We start from the raw sequence: 7,541 nt of genomic DNA, 5'->3' as shown, positions 1-7,541 counted from the left end.
TCATACCCTCTGCACTCCTCCTCCTCTCCTGTACACACTGCCCCCATCATACCCTCTGCACTCCTCCTCCTCTCCTGTACACACTGCCCCCATCATACCCTCTGCACTCCTCCTGTACACACTGCCCCCATCATACCCTCTGCACTCCTCCTCCTCTCCTGTACACACTGCCCCCATCATACCCTCTGCACTCCTCCTCCTCTCCTGTACACACTGCCCCCATCATACCCTCTGCACTCCTCCTGTACACACTGCCCCCATCATACCCTCTGCACTCCTCCCCCTCTCCTGTACACACTGCCCCATCATACCCTCTGCACTCCTCCTGTACACACTGCCCCCATCATACCCTCTGCACTCCTCCTCTCCTGTACATACTGCCCCATCATACCCTCTGCACTCCTCCTCCTCTCCTGTACACACTGCCCCCATCATACCCTCTGCACTCCTCCTGTACACACTGCCCCCATCATACCCTCTGCACTCCTCCTCCTCTCCTGTACACACTGCCCCCATCATACCCTCTGCACTCCTCCTCCTCTCCTGTACATACTGCCCCATCATACCCTCTGCACTCCTCCTCCTCTCCTGTACACACTGCCCCCATCATACCCTCTGCACTCCTCCTGTACACACTGCCCCCATCATACCCTCTGCACTCCTCCTCCTCTCCTGTACACACTGCCCCCATCATACCCTCTGCACTCCTCCTCCTCTCCTGTACACACTGCCCCCATCATACCCTCTGCACTCCTCCTGTACACACTGCCCCCATCATACCCTCTGCACTCCTCCTCCTCTCCTGTACACACTGCCCCCATCATACCCTCTGCACTCCTCCTCCTCTCCTGTACATACTGCCCCAGCATACCCTCTGCACTCCTCCTCTCCTGTACATACTGCCCCAGCATACCCTCTGCACTCCTCCTGTACACACTGCCCCCATCATACCCTCTGCACTCCTCCTCTCCTGTACACACTGCCCCCATCATACCCTCTGCACTCCTCCTCCTCTCCTGTACACACTGCCCCCATCATACCCTCTGCACTCCTCCTCTCCTGTACATACTGCGGAGTGGGTGGAGCTTCGGGGAAGTGAGTGTGGTAATTAATTAATAGCTGTGCTGCAAAGTGTCCCTGGAATTTTTTTTCAAATGTTGGCAACTATGACAGTGTTGTGGCAACACCAACACCCAAGGCCCAAATTTCTGCAGCGTATATACGGCAGGCCCCTACTTTCAAACATCCAACTTACAAACGACTCCTACTTGCAAACGGAAGGAGACAACAGGAAGTGAGAGGAAATCTACCCCTAGGAAGGGAAATTCTCTCCTGTAAGAGGTGTCTCCTGTGCACTAATGCTTTATCACCAATCCTTGTTTCACTAAAAACCCAACACCCAAAAACTTTATGCCTAAGGCTTTACAAAGCCTAGAGCTGCCTCTGATAACTATGCATTTCGAGCAGCTCAGCAACCTGGGGTCAGGTACCCTGATTTTAGCAGGGACCTCTTTACCATTGTCTGAGCTTGTTGTTAGGATGTCATTGGGCTAGATTCAGCAAAGAATTACGCCGGCGTATCCATAGATACGCCGCGTAAATTCAAAGCTGCGCCGGCGTATCTACTTTCTGTATTCAGAAAGCTAGATACGCAGACATTAGCCTAAGATCCGACTGGCGTAATTCTATTACGCCGTCGTATTTTAGGGTACATTCTCACGCTGGCCGCTAGGTGGCGCTTCCGTTGTTTTTGGCGTAGAATATGCAAATTACCTAGTTACGTTGATTCACGAACGTACGTGAGCCCGGCGGTAGTTTCTTACGTCGTTTGCGTAAGGCTTTTTCGGCATTACGTTGCTCCTGCTATTAGGAGGTGCAGCCAATGTTAAGTATGGACGTCGTTCCCGCTTCGAATTTTGAATTTTTTACATTGTTTGCGTAAGTCGTTCGCGAATAGGGCTGGACGTCATTTCGTTCACGTCGAAAGCAATGACGATTTGCGTCGGAATTTCGAGCATGCGCACTGGGATTTTTTCAAGAACGGCGCATGCGCCGTTCGTAAAAAAACTTAAAATACGCGGGGTCAACCTAATTTAAATAAAACACGCCCCCCTCAACATCATTTGAATGACGCGCGCTTACGCTGGCCCCATTTACGCTACGCCGCCGTAAGTTAGGAGGCAAGTGCTTTGTGAATACAGCACTTGCCTCTTAAACTTACGGCGGCGCAGCGTAAATACGATACGCTGCGCCGCCGTAAGAAGGGGCGCAGCTACGTGAATCTAGCCCATTGCTATCTACAGGTTCGCATTCTGAGCCTAATTCTGACAGAGAGGCTTCCCCTTCGCCCTCATCTGACACACTCAGAATCCTGTAGACCTCTTCATATGTGTACCTTTTTTGGGACAATTTGGGCACTAAATTTACAGGTTCCTGGTGTGACTATGAGAAAAAAAATCACTTTTGGCTAGCAATCAGGGACTGTCCGCGCAATAGAAATAAAACTGCTTGTGCCAGCAGAGATCAGGCCTGATCTGCAGTTTTGTGTACAATTTATAAGAGGTGGCGGTGATCAGAAAAATTATACTGACACTGCACTTGTTGGGGTGGGGGGGGTTGGATAAATGCAAGAACAAGCAGTGACTGGAGCTGATCCTGCTAACACTGAGTTTTTGGGGACACTATACTAATGGGGACACTAGTATAGTTCTGTTTTGATCATAATACTGATCCATTTAGACATTATACTAGTGTGATGGCAGTGATCAGAAACTTATAGTGCGACTGTGATATTGTGCGGGCAATCTAGCACTAACCGACCCTTGCAGGGAGGGATGCTAACTCAGAGCGATCAAAGGGTTAACAAAAGGGTGATCAAAGGGTTAAGTGTGTACCTAACTAAGTTTGTGCAAGTGTAAGGCCCCTTTCACATTGAGGCGTTTTTCATGCGGTACAGCGCTAAAAATAGCGCTGCTATACCGCATGAAAAAATCATGCCCTGCATGCTTCAATGTGAAAGCCCGAAGGCTTTCACACTGAAGCGGTGCAGAAGCAGGACCGCTCCAAAAGTCCTGCTAGCTGCATCTTTGGAGCGGTATAGGAGCGGTGTGTTTACCGCTCCTATACCGCGCCTTCCCATTGAAATCAATGGGAAACCGCGGTAATACCGCAGTAATACCGCCCACAGTGCGGGCAGTATTAACCCTTTTTTGGGCGCTAGCGGGGGTTAAAACCTCACCGCTAGCGCCCGAATATCGCGGTAAATACGACGGTATAGCGGCGCTACAAATAGTGCGGCTATACCGTCACCGCGGCTCCACCGCCCAATGTGAAAGCAGCCTAAATGTGCTGTTTTTCCTCATACTGGCTTCTTCTCTCTATGAAAGGGCTCTGAGACAAAGGAACCAGACAGATTCTTAGGTAGATTCAGGTACGGCCGCGCAGTTTTAAGATGGCGTAGCCTAGCGTGTTTACACTACGCCGCCTTAAGTAAGAGAGGCAAGTACATGATTCTCAAAGCACTTACCTCCTTACTTAGGGCGGCGTAGTGTAATCGCGGCGGGCGTAAGGGCGCCTAATTCAAATTGGTTGGAGGGGGGCGTGTTGTATGGAAATGAGGCTTGACCTCATGTTTTTTTATGTTTTTTGCTACTGCGCATGCGCCGGGCGCCTACATTTTCCAGTGCGCATTGCGGCTAAGTACGCCGTACGGGCCTATTGATTTCGACGTAACTCCCGATTCGCGGACGACTTATGCAAACGACGTAAAGAATTCGAACCTCGCGGCGGGAACGGCAGCCATACTTTAACATTGTTATTCCACCTCATAGGTGGAATAACTTTAGGCCGCCTAAGGCCTTACGGAAACGACGTAATTCGACTGCGGCGGCCTGGCGTACGTTCGTGAATCGGCGTACAAGCTCATTTACATAATATACGCCGGCCGCAATGGAAGCGCCACCTAGCGGCCATCCGAAAAATTGCAATCTAAGATAGGACGGCGCAAGCCGGCCTACCTTAGATATGTTTAAGCGTATCTCTGTTTGAGCATACGCTTAAACATACGGCGGCGTAGATTCAGGGTTAGGTCGGCTTATCTACTGATAAGCCGGCCTAACTCTTTCTGAATCTACCTATCTGTGTCTATGTTTGTAAATAATGACACCCACTGTCATGTGATTGGCTACAGCCGATGATCAGGTTCAAGGCCAAAATCATTGACCAGAACCTGTTGATTAACTTGTGCGGTAGCAAAACACAGCACAGATCAGGAGAGGGTGAACCCGGAAGCAAACTCTTATTTATGTTTCTGAGCCTGCATCTTTAGTAACGGGACAGCAAGTGTTTAACAACTTAAGACCCGGACCTTTAGCCAGCTAAAGGACCCGGCCAGGTTTTGCGTTTCGGCACTGCATCGCTTTAACAGACTATTGCGAGGTCGTGCGACGTGGCTCCCAAACAAAATTGGCGTCCTTTTTTTCACACAAATAGAGCTTTCTTTTGGTGGTATTTGATTACCTCTGCGGTATTTATTTTTTGCGCTTTAACCCTTTCACGCCGACGGAACGCATATATGCGTCCTCGGCTTTCAGGGGTTATACCGGGATGATGCCTGCAGCCGCAGGCATCATCCCGGTACCGTTGTTTAGAGCCGGCGATCGGCTTTCCAAACATAACAACCGATGCGGCTAAAAGCCGCTCGGTTGTTATGCCGGAGGAGCGGGAGGGGACATCCCCCCCCTCCCGCCGCCTCTCGCCGCTCTGACCGGGCCTCCCGTCCCACCGGGAGACCCGATCCACGATCCGGCGCCTCCAGCGTCTCGGCGCGCTCTGAAACAAAGCCATAAACGGCTTTGATTCAGTGTCCGCATTGAAACCACGGAAGCGGCGTCATGACGTCACTTCCGGGTTTCTCAGATGCCAATGGCGCCGGATTTAAAAAAGTACACAGTATTCAGAATCGCCGTTTTCGGCGATCTGAATACTTTGAAGTGCAAAGGAGGGCTCGGGGGTCTTTTAGACCCCCGATCCCTCCATAAAGAGTACCTGTCACGACCTATTGCTGTCACAAGGGATGTTTACATTCCTTGTGACAGCAATAAAAGTGATCAAAATGTAAAAAAAAAAAAAAAATAATGTAATATTAGAAAAAATAAATAAATAAATAAGAAAACAAAAAAAAAAATTTTTTAAAGCGCCCCCCTCCCCGCGAGCTTGCGCAGCAAAGAAAGCACATACGGAAGTCGCGCCCGCATATGAAAACGGTGTTCAAATAACACATGTGAGGTATCGCCGCGATCGTAAGAGCGAGAGCAATAATTATAGCACTAGGCCTACTCTGTAACTCTAACCTGGTAACCGTAAAAAAAGTTTAAAGCGTCGCCTATGGAGATTTTTAGTTACCGTAGTTTGTCGCCATTCCACGAGTGCGTGCAATTATAAAGCGTGTCATGCTTGGTATCTATTTACTCGGCATAACATCATCTTTCACATTATGCAAAAAAATTGGGCTAATTTTACTTTTTCATTTTTTTAAAATTCATGAAAGTAAATTTTTCCCCAAAAGTTGTGTTTAAAACACCGCCGCACAAATACCGTATGACATAAAATATTGCAACAATCGCCATTTTATTCTCTAGATTCTCTGCTAAAAATATATATATAATGTTTGGGGGTTCTAAGTAATTTTCTAGCCAAAAATATGGATTTTAACTTGTAAACACCAAATGTCATACATAGGCATAGGCATGAAAGGGATAAACAAAAATAAAGCGACAAATTTGAAAAAAATGAAATATTTTTTACTTTTTGCTATAATAAATATCCCCCAAAAATATATAAAAAAACTAATTTTTTTCCTCAGTTTAGGCCGATACTTATTCTTCTACATATTTTTCGTAAAAAAAATCGCAATAAGCGTTTATCGGTTGGTTTGCGCAAAATGTATAGCTTTTACAAAATAGGGGATCGTTTTATTGCATTTTTATTAATTTTTTTTTTTTTTTACTACTAATGGCGGTGATCAGCGTTTTTTTGTGACTGCGACATTATGGCGGACACTTCGGACAATTTTGACACATTTTTGGGACCATTGTCATTTTCACAGCAAAACATGCATTTAAAATGCATTGTTTACTGTGAAAATGACAATTGCAGTTTGGGAGGTAACCACAGGGGGCGCTGATGGGGTTATGTGTGACCTCATGTGTGTTTATAACTGTAGGGGGGTGTGGCTGTAGGTGTGACATCATCGATTGTGTATCCCTATAAAAGGGATCACGCGATCGATAACGCCGCCACAGTGAAGAGCGGGGAAGCTGTGTTTACACACAGCTCTCCCCGTTCTTCAGCTCCGGGGACCGATCGTGGGACTCCAGCAGCGATTGGGTCCGCGGGTCCCGGTCACAGAGCTTCGCACCGGGTGGCGGGCGCACCCGCAACCCACGGCTGGGTACTAGCACAAGACGTACCTATACGTGCATGTGCCCAGCCGTGCCATTCTGCCGACGTTAATGTGCAGGAGGCGGTCCTTAAGTGGTTAATGACTACTTCATCTGATTGGCAAAGGAGGAGATTGTGACATCATCTGTCTGGTACTGCTGTAGTTAGGATTTAAAAAAACAAAAAATGTCTTCAGGAAATAGCTGCATCAATAGCAGGCACCCCTATTTCTTGGTGAAACCTTCCTCCATAGGATAAAGCAGGGAAAACTGCTTAAGAGGAGAAAACAATAAAAAGTCCAATAAAAAGTGCTGAAGGAGGAGCGACCTAGAAGTAGAACTAAAAAATAGGATTTTCCTGACGCATTCATGGCAGCACACACTGGGTTGTGACTCCGCCCCCACAACCTGACAGGATTGGTTAGCTATAAATTTGAAGGGGAGACGCCCCGCACCATTCTCTTTTTTTATCCTCACCTGACAGATTGGACGAACAAGCAAGAAGCATGCCTCTTACCGCAGATCGCCCCAGCAGGTTCAGCCTCTCCTGTTTGGAAGTCCCTCCTGTACAGTCTCTAAATGAGCTTTATGGTGGGAACCCCCGTTCTGCTGGTCTCAGGGGCTCTGGAATTATACTGGCATCTGTAGCAAGCTTTAAAGAAGCTTCAAATCTCGCAGTGGTCCCCACTTTCGCTCTGTCTTTCCTTCCAGTGCAGTGTGTGCTTCCACAAAGGTATTTGTATCATTACATTTGCCATCTAAGGTTAGTCTGTTTTGTACCTTTGCCTGCCTGTTGTTTTTTTTTTCTCAGCTCTGCTGAGCCCTGTGGTTCCTCTGACACCCCATACTCTCGGGGTCACCGCCGTGTACCCCTCAGCGCTCTGCTCATGCACGCAGCTCAGTGATGATGCCGCCGGTCTCCTCTGCCCTCTTCCAAATGGCGGCGCCGTTTAAAAAAAAAAAAAAAAAGGAAACAGTCCTATCGCTCTGTAGTTCTGGCTGCAGTCCTGCTGCTCTGCTCTACTCAGAGTGAAGATTGCACCAGGTGTGTGCGGGCTCGTCCCAGTTCAGCCTGGGCCAATTGATTACACAAAAAAAAAA

This window comes from Rana temporaria, chromosome 1, assembly GCF_905171775.1.
Source record: "Rana temporaria chromosome 1, aRanTem1.1, whole genome shotgun sequence".
Lineage (NCBI taxonomy): Eukaryota > Metazoa > Chordata > Amphibia > Anura > Ranidae > Rana > Rana temporaria.
Note: the sequence above shows the minus strand (reverse complement) of the source record.